The following is a 22,984-nucleotide window of genomic DNA, read 5'->3' as shown; positions in this document are numbered from 1 at the left end:
ACCAAAACTTGGCCAGTGAAGACCAGAAGAATGTCGCCTGGTCTGATGAATCTCAATTTCTGCCGAAGGCCCACAGATGGTAGATATTAACAGCATGAATCCAAAGACCCCAACCTGCCCAGGCAGGTGTTGGTGGTGTACTGGTTTGGTAAATGTTTTCATGGCACGCTGTGGACCCCTTATGATTATCAATCATCACATGAACATCATGGCCTGTTTGAATGTCATTACTGACCATCTGCAGCCCTTTATGGCCACAATTGACCCCTTTTCTACTTTTCCAGCACCACATCACAAAGCCAAAGTCGTCTCAAACTGGTGTCGTGAGTTCAGTGGTCTTCAGTGGTCTTCCAGCCAGGAAGAACACTTCTGGGATGTGGTGGAGCAGCAGTATGAATGTGCAGCTGACAAATCTACAGACATTGTGTGATGCAATCACATCAACATGGACCACCCTGGCATAGTGGTCCTAGGTGAGCATATACATAGTGAATGTGGCATGCAAGATTTTTATGTGGGCCTGCATGATTAAGACCCTCACAAGCCCCTGGATGACTTAATAAATATTAACAGAGAAGCTGATCATACTTTTAACAACGCAGCATGTGGACCATTGGTTGTTTCTTCTAGCGTGGAAATATCTCCTCATGAAGATTGTGCTTGGACATTCAATTGTTTCATGGAGTCTTGGGACCCCCGAGATGATTTTGCCACCTGCTGCTGGATGAGATGAAAATACCCCTTGCCGCACACCCGGAACATTCTGAAGGTGGACCAGCCCCTGCCCAGACAGTCATTGTCGCCTGGTGATTTCATATTCTTGCACTTGAATCCTCTTTATCTACCTGTGTGGAGTTTGCAAGTCCATTCAGTTTATAAACTGCAAGAATTGTGTGTGATTGTGCCCTGTGATTACACTGGCACTGCACCCATGACTGGCTTGTTATCTTACCTCCATACTGCTGGGGTAGGCACTGCTTGCCCATCACCTTCAGGAGTATAAAGTTAGAAGACAGACAGTTAGAGGTTCAGATAACTTTAATACTTCCTAAATGATAAGCTTACTGGGTGGGCCAGATTGTCTAAAATGGGTTTGCTCAGCAGCCTGGATTTCTTATCAGACTCTGCTAGTGTCGCTAACGTGCCCAGCAAGACAGTAAGTCGCCACCACAAAGCAGCAAGTGAGCTATTAGGCTTCTCAGGGTACGTGAAACTTGACTCCGCGCCCTTCAGCTCTTAATCTTTAATGCCTAGCGGGTTCGGATGTCACCGACAAGTTGCGGTTAGCCGTTCACGACAGCCGGCACGAGGTGGCGGGGCTGCCCTCCAACATCCCGACCCATCACATTCAAAATCCTCTTCACCTCTGCAGGAAGACAGGCTGCCAATTCTCCTGAATTAAAAGGGGTGTGAGAGAGAGAGAGGGCCGCACGACCGCCTTCAGCTCGCCCCACCTGCTGTGCCGAGTGCGCCTCCCGCCCTCTCTCTCTGTGTGTGTCTCTCTCTCTCTCTCTCGCTCTCTCGTCAAGCACGCGCACACGCGCGCACCCCGCGATCTTTTCCGTACTCACTGGTTTGAAGACGCAGCGCGCGCGCGCGCGACAAGTCACCCTCGCCACTGGCGTTTCTTGCTAAAAGAAGGCAGTGGCGCGTTTTCTCGTCGGGTTGTTGCTATGAGTTTTGGGTAGCACTGTTTTCTCACTTCCGACTTTGAGAAGACTTCATTTTTATTTTGAATTTGCTTTCTTTCTTTTTAAAATTTGTTTGGACCGACCTCCTAATTCACGTGAACTTTGGACTTGGGACACTTCACAGCCCCGCCGCTCGAGGAGGAACGAAAAGTTCAATTCGGGATCATCGTCGCCAGGCTAGAAACGCTTCTTTGGATGCTGGGCTTGTAATTCCGGGGAGGTCTGGATCGGAACCGTTCGTCCCGCTGAGCACCTGGAGCGGTAAGTGCAAAGGCTTGGAGTTAAAAAGCGGGGGCTTTTGTGTGGGTGGGGTTGGGGTTGGATTTATAAAGCGTGCCTGACCTCGGACCCCCTGACTCGAGGGTCCAAACATTTCCAAAAGTTTCCTGATCTGGGATCTCCGGACGGGCGCTCGCGACCTCTCCCCAATAATTTGCACGACACTGAAGAGATGTGGAATATTCACCATATGTGATCAGCTGAACGTGCATATTGGGTTCCCAGCGCGGTGTATTTCTTTAATGAAATGTTTTTGCAAGGCAAAGCAAACACCAATCCATGAATGTCTTTCTGTTATCTTAGAAAGACTTTTTTTTTAGTGGGGTGAGCCTTGGATTTTTCCAGAGGTTTGCAGATGAATATGATAGGATGGATCCCTGAAAAGTGTGTACCCATGGGGTACCTGTTGGAATAAACTGACAAAATGCTTGTGATCGCACGTTTGCTCGAAAAGGCGCACTTTACGAGATATAAAAGGCGATCAAGCAAATGTGGCCACCTGGGTGCATACCCTCTAATGATGTCACAGCATTTGTCTTTATACAATACAATACAATACAATTTATTATTGTATAGCCCAAAATCACACAAGAAGCGCCGCCATGGGCTTTTATAACAAACGATTAAAATTACTGTTATAAGAATATTACAGACTAAAGGGTCAATTTCGTCATCAATTAAAATCTGCCATGGCTGGACTCAGTAGGTAATACAGTACCCCTTATGAGAAGGCCTGGACGTCATAGCGGACCACTCACTGTCTACAGTACATTCCATTGGTGCACAGAGGCAACCAGTAAATCTAATGGGAGGTCAGATTATATAGCGCCATGACGTGCGGGCCACAAGTCAAGTTATATGACACCCTAGTGAGGCCCCACCTGGAGGACTGTGTGCAGTTCTGGTCTCCATTTTACAAAGACGCGCTTGAGAAAGTCCAGAGAGGAGATCGACCAGGCTGACAAAGGGCTGTGAGATCTGAGCTGTGAGGAGAGGCAGACCTTTCAGTTTAAGCATCCAAAGATGAAGGGGGGACATGACTTCCATCCATCCATCCATCCATTGTCCAACCCGCTATATCCTAACTACAGGGTCACAGGGGTCTGCTGGAGCCTATCCCAGCCAACACAGGGTGCAACCCCGGGCAGTGGGCATGACTTAAGTGTTTAAAATTATATGAAAGGAATGAGTCCGGGGGACGCCAGTTGTTACTTTAAAATACATTCTGTAGCAAGAACACAGGGGCAAACCTTCATACAAATCTTGAAACGTTCATCTTCACACAAGGAATCACCGACACCTGGAATAAATGATCAGGTAGTGTTGGTGGAGAGCAGGACTTGAGGGACCTTCAGCTTGACGTTACTTTAGACAATCGGGGGGGAATAGGATGGACAAGCTCGGGGGGCTGAATGCTCTGTTCTAGTTACAACTTGCCTAATGTTCTAATGTAGTAAGTATGAGGGGCTGATGATGTGGTGCCACCTCACAGACTCACCTTCCTGTTGAAAAGTCGCCAATGTGTGCGCCTCACCTACCCTACATGACCATTAACAGCCCAATTACTTATCGAAGCTCAGTTTCGAAAAAAAATGCCATGTAAACCCTTATTCCAGTATGAGAATCTGGATGATCGGACTCTGAGAAACGTGGATCTCTCAGTGGGTGAGCCAGTTGTTTGGGTTACAGTTAAGGATTTGGTAGTCTCCGCATTTATGTTGCACACGTCTTTGATTCACGCAAACCATAAGTCGCCAGAGGAGGGAACATGGCACGAGTGTCCACGTGATAAATCGTGCGATTGCGTTATTCCTTCTTCTGGCTGAAATGATCTGTCTCAGTATTTCAAAAATTGTGTGGTGTAGTGGTTAAGGCTTTGGACTGCAAACTCTGGGGCTGGGGGTTCAAATCCCACTACTGACACCTGTGTGACTATGAGTAAGTCACATGACCTGTCTGGGCTCCAATCGGCAAACCCAAAGAAATGCAACTAACTGTATCATAAGATGATAATGACCTCTTGGGCACGGCCATCAGCAGTGTGTCTGCCTGCAAAGAGAGTGTCGACCTCATCGAGAGGTTTACTGATCTCGGAATGACATTCTGGTGACTCTTCCTATGAAGTCAGTAGATGGATTGGGAGATCATGGGGGGTCATGAGGTCGCTGGAAAAGGGTGTGTGGCACTCCCGATATCAGTGCAAAAGGACGAAGGTCCAAGTCTTTAGAGTCCTAGTACTTCCTGTTTGTGAGACATGGATGCCATCAGGTGACCTGAGATGAAGACTGGACTCCTTTGGAACTGTGTCTCTACAGATGGTCCTTGGGTATACCGCTGGTTTGACTTTGTGTTGCTCATGGAGTCTGAATGAGGCCCATGACCTGCATTGTGAGGGAGTGTCAGTTATGCCACTGTGGCCATGTGGTGCCATTAACAGAGGGTGATCCTCAAGTGGCAGAACCAGGCCTAAGGGACGCCTACGTAACACCTGGCTGCAGCAGATAGATGGTCATTTCCGGAGGGTGGGTCTGGACTGCATGTCTGCTAGGGGTGGGGTGGGTTGGGGGTTACTAAACAGGATCCAGAGGCCATGTGGTGGGTGCGGCAACGCCCTGTACCGGTGCATGCCCCCCAACCTGACCTGACCTGTATCATAAATGACGTAAGGCGCTTTGGATAATGTCGTCAGCCAAGTAAATATCTATGCTGATGAGCTTAGCATACAGGCTGAAGTCAGAAGCACAATCCTTCCAAACGCATTAAAAGTTACGTGCGTTGCGTAGCCTGACAGTGTAGCCTAACGGGACGTTCATTTTATTGAAGTAAAAACACCTGTGTCATTCTTACCCCAGCAGCACTGGGTGTTCGGCGAGAAGCACACGTATCGTTACGCCGCGCCTTTGCAGGGCTCAGATGCGTAGCCGAGTGCAATCCACTAAAAGAAAGCGATATACTGTATAAAGTTTAGTTGTAATCCAGCGATTTGATACGTTGAAACAGCGATCAGGTGACGCAGCGGCCAGCGTCCACAGGTCGAGAATAGTAAAAGGGGGCGGGTGTTCTTCACGTCACCTTACGTGAAGGACTAAACGTATTTATGACAAACAAGGGAGCGATCGCAGGCTCCACACGGGATTGCTGGCGGCCGATGATGACATCTGACTCTTTTTTCTTTATTGTAGTTTGAGCGACGTCGGAGCGTTTTTTTAAAAAAAGGAGAACTCCAGGAGTGTAACTGGCGTCACGAGTAGCTTTGTTAGCACCTTTCTCTCATTTTTTTTAACGATCCCTTCCCATGGTTCACCTCTCCCGTTTTATCTCACTGTGTTCACCGCAGGCTGCCGCAATTCCGCTGCCTTTGGGGCGAGGAGCCGTCGAGCTGCCAAGAAGAAGCCGTATCAGCTCTCCAGATTATAGGGATTGGCGATAATTACAGGAGGCGCAAGCCTTCTGGTGGGACATCAAGGTGGATGTCACTTTCATCCTGTAGGGCTCTTTTGGAAACAAGTGGCTTTGTAAAGCCATGCGCTTCACTTCACTTCACACGGCCTGGCAGTCGCTATCTGGCTGATCTGGTTTGGGGGAGGGGAAGTGGAAGGGTGAGGTTCTGGCTGATGTACTCGTTGAACAGGATTCAGGCCACAGCTGCAAAAAAAAAAAATCTACCCCGGGGGGCTAATTACCTGTTTTTTTTCTCTCTCTCTATTAAAACAGAAAAAGTCCCCACACTGAAAATATAACAGTCACACAGAGGATCCAAAACTCAGTTACACGCGTGCCGAGACTCCGTGACACCACTCAGCTGTTAAGAGCTGAGGGGGCAATCGGCGTCTCTTATGTTGCCAATTACTCGCCCGCCACAGAGTTCTGCTGAAAGCACTGCAGCTCTGGCAGAGACGGCCCAGAGCTCGATGGCACAGATGGAAGGTCCCTGCAGGAAGCCATCCATCACTGTTAGCAGTTCATCATTAGCCCCGCGCGCAGCTCCTTCTGTCACTCGTGATTGGCTGCTCTCCGCTCCACTGGCCACGCCTCTCGGATTTTCAATTGATTAAGCTGTCGCCCTCTGTGAGAGATGGGTGACTGAGCACAGCACGGCCCATCCCCCAGCCCCATTCACCGTCCTCACCCGGGGGGGGTCCCGAGGAACACGATTGAGTGGGCACAATAGACAATATTAACAGAGCCGACGTATTTTCAAGTATCTATCAGGCTGTTATTGTCATTGAGCATAGGCTAAAAGTGGGTGCCCACCGCTACGGTGTCAAAGCGCCAAGCACAGCCTGGCAATTCAAGCATTTCAATTTTATATTTTTATCCCCACATCAATGCCACAGTAAAGCAAAGTGGAAACGGGACTGTAGGAATTTTGGCATATTAAAAGTTTATAATGGAAACATCCCACGCACACAAGTGTCCAGTGGCTTTGTTTTGGCTCGGGTTCATCCCATTCTGGCGATCGTCATGGAGATGTCCACCGTTGGTCACTTCTATTGATTGGACTAATCGGGATGCCGTGAGGTCATAGGAATTGCCCGGAGAGTTCAGAGGACAGGATAGTGTTGAGCGAAAAGACCCTGCATTTGTGTCTAATGGCGTTGTGTCTGGGGATGGGGGGTCCTGGGGTGGTCATTGTGTGTCTATAATTATAATTATGTATTTCAAGATCCATCCATCCATTCGCTTGTCCTTTTGTGTATTACAGTATAGCTTTAAAAGTATTTAAAAATATCATCCAATAGATACGGCACAGGTGTGTCTTAGCCATGTGCCGACATGTGGCTCCATTGTCACCGGTCACTTGGCCAAATGTTGGTCACAAAGTGGGCGGAGTGGTGGCTGTGAGGCTATGGATCTGCGCGGGTACCCGAAAGTTTGCCGGTTTGAATCCCTGTTACTGCCAAAGGGGGTCCTACTGCGCTGGGCACTGCACTTGCACCAGGGGGCGTTGTACAATGGCTGACCCTGCACTTTGACCCCAACTAACAACTCCTAATACAAGAAATGGTATAAGGTGTGTGATATATGGCTGGAAGTCCATCTATAAAGGACTGTAGGAGATCCCAGACGGGTGAGCTGAGTTGGGAGGAAGGGAACGACGCATCTGGGAGTGGAGGATTATTGTGTACTGATTGATTATTGTGATTTATATGAGTATTTTGGAGCGGAGGGTGCTTTGTGCACTTGATTATTATAATAAAGTCAAGATTTAGACTTTTATCTGGTGTCTGGTGTCTGGTCTGAGGGTTCAAGGGGATGACAGCACCTCCTATCTGTTACAGTCCTTTATAGTCCTTGACCCGGAAGTACTTCTGATCTCTCAGTCCATGTGATTATCCATCACTTCCGGGTCAGGTGAAAAGTCCTTTTCTTCAACCTGGAAGTCCGTCGTTTCTTCTGTCCCCGTGACTGTGACGTACTTCCAGGCTGTATTGAAAAATTAAGTCTCTGGGCCTCCCTGCAGCGTCCCCTGGCAGCCCCGACGTTAACTCCACATACCATGATGCCCTGCTGGAATTCGGGACGTCACAGGGAGGGCTCCATCTGGTGGCTTGGGGGTATTGGCCGGGATGGACTGCCGGCCATATATCACAGGTGAAATAAAGAACAAGAAGTGATCAGGTCGCTGCATATGAGACTCTGTGGGCCTGGTGGGGGTCATGGGTACACTCACTTGAACAGAGTAGCACAGACCGATATTTGAGCTTTAGTGACCTTTTGAACTGCCACCTGCTGAGTGATGGATGGCGGCCGATGCCATTACCTGGCTGGGATGTCTCTGAAATAGAAGGACAGGGAAAGAGGACTTCCAAAGGGCGCTATCTCCCCCATACTGTTACTTGGCAGCCTCCCTCCCGGGTTGTGACGGCACCTCAGGTTCCCACAGGGCTGTATCGGAATTACTACTTGCTGGCACAGCCCTGTTGGGTTCTGTGGATGCCACCAGGGGGAGCTGTGGGAGCTGCAGCGCCCTACTGTACTTTGGGCTTGAGCCACACCTGGGAGCAATTCCAGACCTCCCTAACGATCCCCCTGGAGTGCTTCCCGGGTGTCAGCAGCCTCTCAGAGCCAGAGGACAGGGAGGCTGCGATGGTTGGGAGAGAAGGGACCGAGGTCACTGGGCTTGTGACCGTCAGTATTAGTCCTTGGACACTGCTCCTGCTCGGTGGGCTTTCTCTTTGTGTTAGGTCGGGGTGGCAGGTGTGCCTCTGGTCTTCACAGCTCTTATTGTGTCCCTCACTCCCAACACTCCCCCGGGGGGCTACTTGTTGTTCAAGTTTGTCAAAACTTTGTGGCGACCAATCACACGCTCGTCAGTTAGGTGTTGGTACTTCACATCACGGTGTAAATGAAGGCCTACAGGTGTGGGGTACCCTCAGGCAAAGCCCACATAATTGGAAACAAGGTAATAAAACACGATTTCCACGTGTGGTTTGCAGGCGCGAGCCTACAATTAGACTGAGGCAAGATGGAGGTGAAGCCAAGTAAGAGATGGCGGTCAGGGAATCGGAATCCAGAAGTGACGTCACTCATCTTCTCGTTGCTTCTAGGCAGGAGTCTGCAGGCAGAAAGGAGAGGAGAAGCCTTAGGCGATGGCGCCAACCTGTGGCTCGGAGTGGAATTACCATTAGAGGAGCCCAGAATCAAGTGCCACGCGCACGCGTGTGACAACGGGGAAGACTCGTCGTTCATTGGTTGGTGCTTCGTGGCGATCAGTTGATTTTCATGGGGGGCTCGCTCATCATTCACCGTGTTTTGCGGCACATTTCAGGGAAACTCGTTGCTGATGTGTTAGTGCTTCACGACGATCAGATCATACTACACGGGGGAAAGCTCTTAACTTTAGAACACAATTTCATGTGGCAAATGCGTATATGCCAAGTTTGTAAAGAAATAACTTCAACTTGAAAAATACCAAAGTTGTCCTTTACGTTTTGTAGTCCGACGCTCACCATGACCCACACTTGGGTATTTGTACAACAATATTGATAAATAAGCTACTTCTGGAAAGTTCTCTCGCTAACAGCATCTGCAGGCACTCAAAGAGACATTCCCAAGGTGCCACGTCGATATCACATGAAGTGCAACACGTTAGCCAATGAATAAGCTTCTGCTGGGCAGCTGGGCAGGACTCGTGACCAATGAATGAAGGGAGGAGGCGGGTCTACAATTCAAAAGCTCGCTCACACTTCAGATTGATAGACAGATAGACGGACGCACACAAAAATGACTTAAAAAACAAGAAAGTTTTCAGCTTGGCAGCCCCAGTCCCAGTGAGACACTATGCAGATGTATGCCTGTTGGTATGAACAACAACAACATTTATTTATATAGCACATTTTCATACAAACAGTAGCTCAAAGTGCTTTACATATTAAAGAATAGAAAAATGAAAGACACAATTATAAAACAAAATAAATCAACATTAATTAACATCGAATAAGAGTAAGGTTCAATGGCCAGGGGGGACAGAAAAAACAAAAAAACTCCAGACGGCTGGAGAAAAAATAAAATCTGTAGGGATTACAGACCATGAGACCGCCCAGTCCCCTCTGAAGGACCCCCAGTTGCGTTTCTTGACACATTGAAAGTCCTCAGTGCTGGTGGGTCACAGAGAGGATTTGCAGCGTTCTTCATGATGGCACTCAGTTTGGCCCCCGTTCTCTCCTTCACTGCTATGGCCTCCAGGGGGGTCCCATTACTAAGCCTGCCCTTTTAATTAGCTTGTTGATTCTGTGGTCCTCTCTTGAAGTGATGTCACCAGCCCGGCACACCACACTGGCCATCACGGAACAACAACAACAACAACAACATTTATTTCTATAGCACATTTTCATACAAACAGTAGCTCAAAGTGCTTTACATATTAAAGAATAGAAAAATGAAAGACATAATTATAAAAAAATAAATCAACATTAACATCGAATAAGAGTAAGGTTCAATGGCCAGGGGACAGAAAAAACAAAAAAACTCCAGACTGCTGGAGAAAAAATAAAATCTGTAGGGATTCCAGACCATGATACCGCCCAGTCCCCTCTGGGCAATGACGCCCAATGACGGAGCTGTCACTTCCCACATTAGAGGAGCTCAGTCTCCTAAGGAAGAAGACCCTGCTCTGTCTCTTCTTCTATGGCTCGTCTGTGTTACGAGACCAGCCCAACCTGTCATCAATGTGGACCCCCAAGCACTTGTAGCCGTGCACCATGCCCACTCCTTGAGTTGTAACTGGGCGAGGAGGCTCTTTGGTGTGGTGAAACTCAATAAGCAGTTCCTCAGTTTGCAGACAGTTCTTAAAGTTCTCCCCCCTGACCCCTCTCCTTTGTCTCATCCCCCCTTATCAATGCACCCCTTAAGTGCGAGTGTAAGTCACATGACCTGCTGTTGTATTTCCAGTCTGAGGTGTGCAGAGTGAGGAGTAAAGCAGGCAGGCAGGCCTGTTCCTTCTGGTGGTCCGGTGTTGCTCACACAGTCCTTGACTCTCACAGATGGTGGTCTGCCCTGACAGGTAGTCCATCATCCAGGACCTGCACATTTCTGAGTTTACCCCTTAGCTGGTGATGGCTGGGGGGGTATTGAAGGCACTGGACAAATCCAAGAGCATAACCTTCACAGCGCTGCCAGCTTTGTCCAGTATGGAGAAGACAGATCATTTCGTCCTCCTCTCCAATAGGCAAACTGCAGTTGGTCCAGGTGGTCTACCACAAGAGGACCCCTACAGTCCAGGACTAGTTGCTTCATGATAGGAGATGTACTGTAAGTGCCAGTGGTCTGTTGTCATTAGGTGCCTTCTTTGGGAACAGGGACAGTGCAGGACGTTTTTCTGGAGCCTCAGAGACTGCACAGGTGACAGGGGACACCACCAAGTCGGTCAGCGCAGGCCGACACCCTCACCAGCTCACTCAGTTTAGTTCACACGAGCGTTTTCCAGAAATGGATTATTTAATAACAATATGTTACTAAAATTGCGAGTGCTTGTGGTGTCGTCGGGACTGGATGACCTGATTTGTGGGTCACGTGCTGCCACCAACGTCAGATATTTTCCTGGATGTTTTGCTATCGTTTGCCGTATTGTTGGGCTCCATGCATGGCTGGTCATGGAAAGAGGAAATTCCAATTTTTTTGTCGGCCATCACTCCAAGCTGCATGGGGGAAGTCATCGTCGTCTTCTTCTTCATCCTTTTCCACGTCTGTGTGGACTCGATGCACTTTGCCCAACTAAACAGCTCAGCCCTGCATCTCCTCCTCCTCCTCACTTGGGCCATTTTCCTTCAGATCTTCATCTCTTTCACCCATCCAACCTCTGGTTTGGTCTCCATCACTCTTTTGCCCTTCTATTCCTCATCCTACTGTCCATATTTTCAACTCTTGTTGTCCCTCTGATGGTCTCATTTCTTTTTCTGTCCTTTTCTTTAACTTCACACGTCCACCTCAACGTTCAAATTTCTGTTCACATCTAACGTCTTCTCCTGCACGCCCTCCTCATGTCTCTCTTCCAGGTCTGAAAAGCCTGCCTGACCTTTAAACCTTTGCCACATGGCAGCACGGGGCACAAGCAAGAAACACCCCTGGAGAGGCTGCCAGCCCATTTCACGGCACAAGCCCACCTCTCGGCTGCCTCCGTTGTGTCAAACGGTGACGTCATTAATGCGTTTTTTTATAGACACTCAGATATCAAGCGATCCTCCAACGGGTGCCCAATAATGCGGTGACTTTGAAATCTGTGACCCTTTGGGCAGGAGAAATTCCAAATGCAAAATAACATCCTGGTACTCCGACACCCGAGTCGTCACCTGCTCTCGATGTCCGCCGTTTCCCTGTGGGTGTATTTCGGTTTGTCAGTCGTTTCACTTCATTCCTCCGTCTTCTGCTATTCCTCCCACGGACCCTGGGAAGGCGGCGGTGGCAGAGGCGGCGTGAAGCGTTTTCGGCTCGATGTGCAGGCCATTGCTGACTCAAAGTTCTTCTTTCAGCCAGTAAACAATGGAGGTGCCCCGGTGTCAGATTCCAAAACCTGTTTTGACCCGTCGGTTGCACGTGAGGCCTAGGAATGTGTCGGACAGGAGCTCTTTGTGATATGTGGGAGGAAGTGGTGGTGGAGAGGGGTGGGTGTTTATGACACGAATTTACGAGAAGACTGAGCAGCGCCGGACTTGGTGACAGAACATGTGGCATGTGCACTCTTGATTAAATTACAGTACAAATAAATGAGAAACTCAACCAAGAGTTCAAACAGCTTAATCAAGGAGTAATCGATGAAAGTAAGAGACCCCTAACTCAACATGGCCACCCTCATTCCCACCCTGTCCCGTCCTGAAGTACCAAGGGTAAAAGAAAGTCAGATGGCGTCAGTCTTTGGTTTCAGAGCACCGAGCGCCACGTTTCCAGAGGCCTCGTGGAGGTCCCCGCTGGGGTCCGCTCTAAATGACCTCATTCGTTAAAGTGGGCCGGACAGATGATCCGGGGGGGTCCTCCATCGGGAAGCAATGAGAAGTTTGGCAGCAGCCTTACGTCGTGGGGACATCTGCATTAGGAGGGAGTCAAGAGCAAGTGCCCAAGGATCTAAGGAGATGAAGATATGAGGAGCACGAGGACGATTACAGTGAATTATATCCGAGAGAGAAATTTGGGGAATGCGTCTCCCAAAAGAGGGTACCGGGGGGCAAATGAACGAAACCAACGCAGAAAAAGGTTCCAATTGGTTCTTGGGACAAGTCGGATCAGGGGAGAGCTTCATTCAAAATCTTTTCCGGAGGCTCGGACAAATTTGGTGAAACCCCTTCCACGACCAAAGAAGATTCCATGGAACTGATAAAAGTAATCGTCAGTCGTTGATTGCGTATTAAACAAAAATCGGACATTGCTTTCGAGTTTTGACTCAACAGAGTATTTCAGATGATGACAGCAGTGAACACGCCGTGGATGGCAGTGCCAGGTGCCTGGTGCCCTTGTGAAGTCTGCGTGTTTGGCGTCAGATCGTCATCTCTGTATGTGACACTGCGGGCTGTGGGGGTTCACCGGTGGGCCTCACCCTGACGGTTGTTTTTTTTTTTTTTCACGTAATCCTATATCTAGACACACCGCTTGGGCGCTTCTGGTTTTTTTTTTTGCATCGATTACATAACAAGGGAGTTATTTCAAAAATGTGCCTGATAATAACTGTCGCCTGTAAAGGAAGCGTTTTCTTTTTTTTTTTAATTTTTTTCGAAATATGTGAAGGTGTTGCTACTAAAAAGCAGTGAGCACATCAAATCCCGCAGTTAACGGATGAAGACGGCGTCTACAGAGAACGCGATCATACGAAGCGTTTGTGGGTTCGTCATAAGAATTTACTGCACTGTGCTGTGTTAACCCAACAGAAGTGCTGGCGTCTTCTTCTGACGCTAAAATGTACAGGAAAATAATAGAAAAAAAAAGAAAAGACGCACCGTCCACACCACACAGGATGCCTTGCAGATGCTGAAGGTGACAGGCGTGTGAATTAAAACTTAAAACAGGAAGCGGCTTTGTGTCTGTGCCATCTTATCTCAACGTTCAGGCGTGACGAAATCGTCTCCCTCAACTGACTGTGACTGAGCGGTCCTGCCCCGGCCCGGTGGGCTGCACATGTCTGCCGCTGTCCTGTCTCCTGAATAGAAGAGCACCTGAGCTGACGTGAACAAGCCATCCATCCTGATCACTTCTAAATTTTATATAGTAAGAAAAAAAATTCAAAATGGTGTGCTGCAGCAGACAAGAGCACTAAACTCAATGTGATGGTAGTGTGCACGACTGAGACGTAACCATACGTATACATTATAGTAACAGTAGATAGATAGATAGATAGATAGATAGATAGATAGATAGATAGATAGATAGATAGATAGATAGATAGATAGATAGATAGATAGATAGATAGATGTGGATGTGAAAGGCACTATATAGATAGATAGATAGATAGATAGATAGATAGATAGATAGATAGATAGAGTGAAAGGCACTATATAATAGATAGATAGATAGATAGATAGATAGATAGATAGATAGATAGATAGATAGATAGATAGATAGATAGATAGATACTTTATTAATCCCAAGGGGAACCCTAAACACCACCACACACGCCACGGGACCAATAAAAAAGTTCATTTTAACAGGATACCTCCACTGGTTATCCACAAACACAGACGCGGTTTTCTTTTCTCTCTCTACCCCTCCACTCCTCCAGGTGAGTGTCGTCCAGCTCATCTTCCGACTTCGAGGTCTTAGACCCCGGGATTACTTCAGGGTCGAGCGGATGTCCCCAAAAGCAGATTATCACAAATCTCCACAGCACCCTCTGGCAAGGCGACACCCCTGGAACTCAACAAGGCTGCCCAATGGGACAGCAGTTCTCAGCATGCCCTGTGGGTGTCCATACTGGTAGTGCCACCCGGGGATGCTGTCACCTAAAATGTCAGGGAAGAACATACGTAGCCCTGACCAACAACAACAACAACATTTATTTATACAGCACATTTTCATACAAATAATGAAGCTCAAAGTGCTTTACATGATGAAGAAAGAAAAGATAAAATAAATAAGAATTTAAATAAGACAAAACTCATTAACATTGAATAAAAGTAAAGTCCGATGGCCAGGGAGGACAGAAAAAAAACAAAAAAACTCCTGACAGCTGGAGAGAAAATAAAATCTGCAGACCACGAGACCACCCAGTCCCCTCTAGGCATTCTACCTGACCTCATTTTATTTAGGGTTCTCATGGAAGGACTTGATGATGATGGTCATGTGGACTTCAGGCCTTTAATCCATCAATGTTGCCTCCCAATGTCCTTCCATCACATTGGCCTCCCAGCCAGGCTTTGCTCCTTGGTTCAACCTTACGGGAATGCCAACATACCCACTTCCAAACTGGCATCTTCTGCCAAATTCTGGGCTAAGCTTTCTTTTTGTGCCCCCATAATGTTGGCCTCCTGTCCACACACACACACACACTTATTTGCATACACACTACAGATGAATGCAGCACAGCGCTCACCCAGTGACGTTTTGTTAATTTTTAGGTGGCTCCCTCCCTTTAGCCGCACTACAATGGTGATCATGTGACTAAGAAAGGCTCGCCTTTTTATAGGCTCCTCCTCCTCCCCTGGCATTAAAGCTGCTCATTTGCATACTGCCGACTCAGCACTGATGTCATTCACAGGTCATGCAGGATATGTTATATATACTGTAACTATAAAGCAAAGGTTTCTGATACGGTTTGCATATTTACAGCTAGAAATCCACAAAGGGAGAAAATGAATCAAGTATCTTAAATTGTCTTTAATTCCTGAGCTTTCCACACCCCAATCAGGTGTCTGCATCAAAGGAAAATGAGCAGACATACAAGCATCAAAGGCAACGTATAGCGAATTGGGACGGAGGGGGTGGATTAGTAAAGTGGCGTTTGGAGGGTGGCGGTCTTAAAGTCTTTGTTAGTATTTGGCTGTTCTTCTTTTTAAGTCTGCATCATGGGGACAGTTCCTGACCAATATATGTATGTATGTGGACATTATACAGTATGTGATGCCCAGGGTGGGTACAGCCTCCCTATCCTGGACACAAACAGACAGGATACCAACTGGCACACAGCACACAGTTTATTTACAGTTGAGCTCTATCTTGAGTTACAGTTCTATCTATCTATCTATCTATCTATCTATCTATCTATCTATCTATCTATCTATCTATCTATCTATCTATCTATCTATCTATCGATCTATCGATCTAGTGCCTTTCACATCTATCTATCTATCTATCTATCTATCTATCTATCTATCGATCTAGTGCCTTTCATATCTATCTATCTATCTATCTATCTATCTATCTATCTATCTATCTATCTATCTATCTATCTATCTATCTAGTGCCTTTCACATCTATCTATCTATCTATCTATCTATCTAACTAGTGCCTTTCACATCTATCTATCTATCTATCTATCTATCTATCTATCTATCTATCTATCTATCTATCTATCTATCTATCTATATAGTGCCTTTCACATCTATCTATCTATCTATCTATCTATCTATCTATCTATCTATCTATCTATCTATCTATCTAGAGCCTTTCAGTTCTGTCTATCTATCATATAGTGCCTTGACCTCATACTAAGAGGTCCTTATTCTTCACACTCGGCCCTGAGGTCACAGTCAGGTTTATAATATTAAAAGGTGGCACCTTGCCTATTCCCCTACAACGGTAGGCACCAGGGGGTGTGAAGATAAAGCCGTAAGACTTACCCAATACACTTCAGAACACACGCCACACTTCTCTCTCAAAAGAAGTTGCTCTGCGTGTTTCAAACGAAGCTAAAATCTTTTTTAACAACGACGCGCACTGCGCCCATTCCTTCAGTGAATTTAATCTGCAGCGCATAGCAGCAGGAACCCGTTTAGCTCTGGGCTGAGTGACATTAAGTCCCCCACAGTTCTGGGCAGCTTTGCCTAATTAAAAAGGCAGGAGAACACGGCATTCTGGACCTGCGCCTGCTACTAACTGATGTCATGATTAAAATTGGATTATTTTATCAAAAGGCCCTGGCAGTTGATTTCAGGGGCTGCTGGTTGCCTTCCTGCATATCAGATTTTAGCAGATACTCCCAGGAGGAGAGCGGAGGGTGTGATAACAGAGCCTTCTTTATTTGGTTTCTTCATAATTGCTGTCCTCTTTGTGCACGTTCATTCCTCGACAAAGGTGAGTCTTCCTCCTTCTGCGTCTAATTTGCCGACTCTATGCTCCCACGCTAGGATTAGGCAGCAGATGAGGAAGTTGGTTCTGTTTGTTCCCTTGTGTTACGGATTTCTATTTTCGGACCTCTCGAATCACTGGGTCTCGATTGCTGGGTCGACGGTGAAAACTCCGATTCTTGAAAGGCACAGACTGACTGATTAACGGACCTGAGGTGCTGCACAGTAGCTGATCTCGTAGCCTCCTGTGATCCGCTAACCCCATCACACTTTAGCTGTCTGTCTGCATTGGCTTCATCTGCTAAAACCGACACCACGTAAGGAAAACTCAACCCTATTCATGGTAACATGTGAATGCCGTTAGTACATAACGAGATAAATTTGGTCAGAAATTATGTTCATAACCCCCCCTACTGTGTCGATTCTCCTTGGACTTTTTAAATGAAGCGTGTAAAATGAAGCAAAAAAAAAGGCCACATGGCTGCTTGGGCACTGAGCTCATTGGCTACGGGAGAAATGTTGGCATTAATCCGAATAATTAAGCGAGTAATGAAGAAGTAAATAGACACCAGCCAGAGAGTACAGTGACTGTACAGCAGACAATTTATTTACGGACGCCGTTTAGAGTCTCTGGTGACTGCTACTATGAGGCCTGACAGAAGGGAAAGGGGAATCGCAAAACCCCTGGCCCTCCAAAAACAAAACTCTTACTGCTGGTGCTGACATTCTTCTTCTTCTTCTCCTTCTTCTTCTTCTTCTTCTTCTTCTTCTTCTTCTTCTTTCGGCTGCTCCTGTTAGGGGTCGCCACAGTCGATCATCGTCTTCCATCTCTTCCTGTCCTCGTCATCTTCCTCTGTCACACCAACCACCTGCATGTTCTCTCTCAGCACATCCATAAACCTCTGAGGCTGAAAACCTGGCTGAGGTTGAAGCGACTTCTTTTATCTGTGAGCTGGGAGTACGTCCTGTGTTAGGGCATAGCCTGTCAGGAGCCCTTCCGGGTCAATTGGAAAGTCCCTCATGAAAGGTAAGACTGGCAGCTCCACCTGGAACCCAACAAGACTGCCCCAGGGGACCAGCCTGTCCTGTGGGTGTCCATGTGGGCATTCTAACTTAGGGATGCTGCCATCTGGCGTATTGGGGGAGAAAGAAGTACTGGTATGTTGTTGTCTCCCCCACCGGTCCTGCCACTGTATTGGCCTCTCAGCCAGGTAGGGACCCCTATTCCATGCAGCACCGGCCCATCGTGTCATCCATTAATTCATTCTAAGAGCCTCCATTCCATTGGGCCTCCTGAGCAAGGCCCTTAACCTGCAACTGCTCCGTCCTGGGAATCATGCCAATCTGCACCCAGCCCTGCCAGAAGGTCCTCCGATTTACAGGGAGAACTTGGGGGTTGGTGGCAGGACTGGCACTCCAGCCACCATCAGACAACCTCACAGTGTCCCAGTGCGGTGCTGAGGTGTCACCTGCTGCACTTGGATCCCAATCCGGGTGGTTCGACGTGTGGTGGGTGTGGCAACTCACTCTCAGTGCCAGCCTCTCCCTAAGAACTCGACACAGAGCGGACATTAAGAACATTCCATTCACATTTAACTTATAGGCGTGGAACAGGATCTTCCATTATCTGTGCTCATCTCCATTCAAGTTCAAAACTTAGCAAACAAAGGCAAATTTACCATCAAGATTAACTTATACTAAACTGAGCAGTCACACCAAAGTAATAACCAATAATGCCAAAGCCAAACTGACCAATCATGCCAAAGATAAGTTGACCAGTCACGCCAAAGCTAAACTGACCAATCCTGCCAAAGCCAAACTGACCAATCACACCAAAGCCAAACTGACCAATCCTGCCAAACTGACCAATCACGCCAAAGCTAAACTGACCAATCCTGCCAAAGCCAAACTGACCAATCCTACCAAAGCCAAATTTATTTAGCCCACTATGCAGTGATCTGTCTTCACTTGGACATTAAAGGGTCTCTTTATATTGACCAGCAAAGCCCACTCAAGCCAATGTTACGTCACAATAATGTGCGAGAACGGCAGGACTCTTTATATATGCACTCATCCCAATTTAGCTCCAGAAATATTTTACAAGATGAGATGTAAAGAGCGGGCAGTTGCTCTTTGATGACTCTAGCGGGCACGTTTTACGTATGGAGCCCTTAATGAACATATTTAAGCACAGACAGGGCGCATCTCCAGGATCAATGCATACAATACAAGATGGCAGCCAATGCTTGAAGTAACCAGCTGGTGTGAGTCCCGTCGCTGCTGGGCCAGAGGACTATGGGTAGTAGCGGCCATGTTTAATGTAATGCAGACTCCCAAAGGCACTAAAGCTCCATAAGCACTTTCAACATTGCCCTCTAAGGGGGGGTACATGCTATCAAACCCTGATGAGATACAAGAAAGGGCCTTGGAAAGTCTTTACAAATAAAAAGGTTTATTTAGTCCAAGTCTCTGCAATACAGGAAGAGCTCAGATGAGTTGCCTGAAAAGCCAAAGGCAAACAAAGTCCCAATACAGAGTCCAGAGGTGCAGCCCAAAATGGAGCAGAGGTTCAAAATTCCAGAAAAATCATACAGCAGTAACAAAGTAACAAAGGCTCCACTGGAAATGAAGCGCCAGGAAGTATGGAGGGTGATTGGCAGGCGGCCCCGCCCCTTGGGGAACCACCCACACAGCACATGGGACATAACCTAATGTATCAAATTAGTAAAAGAGACGTTGATACAAATACAATGAGACAATGCAGACAATGCGGACAAGAAACACAACTGTGAACCGCAGCCAGAGGAGGCGCGCAGGCTGGAACGTCACACACACACACACACACACACACGTCCAACGTGGACGCTCTCTCGCTCTCTGTCTGTGTGGCGCCGGCCCTGTCACTCGTCTTCAAGCCGATGGTCACGCTCTGCCCGTGCCGCCGCTATCTCCTCATCGCCCTGTGCACAGATAAAGCTTCCGTGGTGTCTGAAAGCATTTTGTTTGGCTTTGCTTACCTCACAACACGCCAGCCTGACGTTTCCCAGGAATCTGTTTTGAGGGTCATGTGCCGCATTTCAACATTTCCAACAGCCTTGGGCAAAAGTAAGTGCCCTGTCCGAAATGGAAGATTGCCGAAATGACAAAATGCCTGCGGGGTTAAATATTTCGTGATCAAAGCAAAAATGCGCATTCTTCAGCTTCCCGGTCGCACACACGCAGACGTTCAGCCGCTGAGCGGCTCCCCTTCCTTTCGGGCACGAGACGTCTTTTATTTTTTTTTGCTCTCCTGATCAGGCGTTTATTTTTATTTTTGTTTTTTATTTTTTTGTAATTTGTCCTTGGCCTCCACAGATTATTGAGACTTCGTTTTAATCTCATGTTAAAAATAAATAACATTCTCGACCGCCACCTTTGTTCTGCATGTACTGGAGGATGTCCGTTTTTTTATATCAAGGGAGACCAGGAGATGAAACGGCCCTGATTCACAAGCTGAAAATCCGCTTTGTCTTTTAATCAAAACCAAAAGTTGTTCTCAATTGTCGTTGACTGTGACAAACCCAAAGGGACCAAATAAAATGTTAGGGTGGTCACCCCGTTGAACCAGCATCCCCAGCATTCACAGCCCGGATCTTTTGCTTGAGAAGTGTGGTGGACGGCTGGCACCCTCGTATAAGGACCGGGGGACAGCGTGTGCTCAGGGCTCGCTAGGGGGCAGCCCCTCCCTGGGTTGCTATGGCACCAGAGATCCCCACAGGGCATGTTGGGAATCGGGAGTTTTGTTTGGCTCGGCCCTGTTGGGTTCTGGGGGTGCCACCCTAGGGTGCTGCACGGACCAGTGGAGTAGCTGGGTGGGTCAAGGGGGCACATCTGTCCCCGGGCGCAGCATCCAGGGGAACCAAATTCATGTTAAATTCCCTTCCCCATTGCATTTTGGCAAACAGGAGCGGGTGCGAAATCTTCAGTTGTCCCCGGGCGCTGAAAATCCTAGCTATGCCTCTGGGAGGGACTCCTGAGCCCAGTGCCATCGGGATTCGGTACCAAGCCTATGGGACACCGGAAGGACTCCCGGGGATTAGATTAAAGGAGCCAGGTGCCACTGCTCTAGACTCGGGAGGAAGGTGACAAAGCTTGCTGGAGGAGGACTGGTAGGGCGGAAAGAGAGACTGGAAGAGAAAGAGAAGAAGAGAGCTGTGTGCCTGTGCATTGGTGCTGTGCTGTGGGAAATGATTGAAAAGCCTTTCCCACTAACTAAAACCCTGCGTACTGTGCAAAAAACTTGGGTTTGGGAAACTGGAGCGCCCCCTGCAGGCCACAGAAGTGTATTAGAAGGTGTTGATGTACTTAATTGTGCACGTAATGCTCGCCGCGCCCTTCCTAAGGGGGGTAAAGCAAAGTGGGGGGATTTTAGTATCTCGATCAAAACCCTAACAGCTGATTCCAGTTGGGCCACCTCTCCATCAGTCACAGGATGTAGGTGTGGATTACCTAATGAAATTAAAGACTAAACTACAGAGTTTTGATTTAGACAAGACACTGGACGAGGTCTTAAGTAGAAGAACGTGTAATTATTACGCCAGGTAATTTACTTGTCCTCCCACGTTTTAAAAAGGCAGGTGTGCTGCGGTTACTTCACATCTTCAGGGCTAAAGATGATGTTACCAAAAACTAAAGCAAACCACGCAGAATTAACCAGAGGTGAAAAAAAAAACAAAAAACAACTGGAGGAAACTACACCCAGTTACCAAATAAAAAGTTGAAATGCCCGCTAAGGTCCCGGCTAGCAGCTGCTGGGAACTGCTGAGGGGTTCGGCCTCCCTGCTTTCTGCTCATCTCCACCAGCCACGGGGGAAAAAAAAGAAGATTCTAGAAAACGGCCTTGTGAATGGAAACGTGGCAGAGCGTTTGAACTGAAGACCCGCCTCCTCTCCTCCGTCATTGGTCAGGAGGCCAGCCCACTAACAGCTTATTCAATGGTTAACCCAGAAACTGAGAGACGAGTGCAAGTAAAGTGTAAAAAGTGAAGACATCAGCGAGAAGAGAATACGCCTCGGACTGCGCCTGTCTGAGAGGCTTCACCCCGTGCAGCACCATCTTGGAAGAGATTTTATGAAGAGGGCCAGGAGACAAAGACATCTTCAGAAAAAACAAGCCGGGGCCAGATTCTGAAAAGTCTAGGTGATCATTCGCCAATCGTAATCACCAACCAAAAATCACAGTTCAAAAAAAGGAGAGGGGGGCGCTTACCCAGTGGTCTGTGTGGGGACCCCAATACCCCACTGCAGAGATGGAGATGCCACGCTGTAAGAAACTGGCACCGTCCTTCAGATGCGATTTAAATCCGAAGTCCTAACACTCTGTGGTCGTGAAAGACCCCTGGGTGTCCTTCATAAAGAGTAGAGTGTACCCCAATGTCCACGGCCTGGTCAGTCTGACCCCCCTCCATCATCCCATCTCTCTCTCTCTCTCTCTCTCACCACCTAAGAGCTGATGTGTGCCAAGCGTGGCTGCTGTCACCACATGCAGATGGATGCCTCACATTGGTGATGGTTGAAGGGGCTCCACTGTAAGGCGCTTTGAGTAGGTCAGAAAAGCTCTCTATAAATGTTATTAATTACTCTTATAAATTGCGAAGCACAGAAACAAAAGTAATCACACAAAAAACGTTGCATTTCTCCAAATCTCGCATATAGTGGATTCGTACGGTGGAATTTAAAATACCGTCACACATCGAGTGTAATGCTGGGGATGCTAGCAAAGAGTATTCTATGAAAATTCGTTTAGAAATAAAAGTCTAAACTGGGAGACCAAAGGGCTTGACAGGACAGCTGATATTTACTTCCAATACTGAAAAAGTCCAGAATTGCTAATACCGCACTGTTTTAAAAATATTTTTGGTACTTTTCGAGCAGCGTGCGCGCCTCTGGTGGGGTCGTCTGAAGCAGGTACTACCACCCCGGGTGGATTGGGGGCGCTCACGCTAACCTTCTTACCTCCGCAGCCACCAAGAAGACGCCCAGTGAGGGCCATTGACTCCGCCCCTTCCAATCTCTCGCCTTTTAAAACCCGCCCGGTCAGTTTTGAACGGGGTGTCACGTGATAGAAGACGTCATTACAGGCAGACGGCTTTCTTTTGTGGTTTATAGTGGTGTGCATAGCCCCCTTTTTGTTGTTCAATGACTTGATTAAAACGGGGATGACCGGCGTGGTGCCTCAACATTTTTTCTTGGGAACCTGCAGTACCTTATTCGGCCAGACGGCGTACCGCACCACCCTACAACTTTTTTAAATTCGTTACAACTGCCC

At 47.6% G+C, this 22,984-nt stretch overlaps 1 protein-coding gene across 1 annotated transcript in view; it reads left to right on the top strand.

Annotated features, from left to right (window-relative positions):
• Positions 1 to 1,563: 1,563 nt before the first annotated feature.
• palm3 (paralemmin 3) overlaps positions 1,564 to 22,984 on the top strand; it is a 65,544-nt gene continuing 44,123 nt past the window's right edge. The window contains exon 1 of the mRNA XM_039772552.1: positions 1,564 to 1,952. The gene's annotated coding sequence lies outside the window, so the exon portion shown is untranslated. The remainder of the gene's footprint in view (positions 1,953 to 22,984) is intronic.

Source organism: Polypterus senegalus, chromosome 12 (assembly GCF_016835505.1).
Source record: "Polypterus senegalus isolate Bchr_013 chromosome 12, ASM1683550v1, whole genome shotgun sequence".
In the NCBI taxonomy this organism is placed as follows: Eukaryota; Metazoa; Chordata; class Cladistia; order Polypteriformes; family Polypteridae; genus Polypterus; species Polypterus senegalus.
Note: the sequence above shows the minus strand (reverse complement) of the source record. Positions and strands in the feature narration are given on the sequence as shown.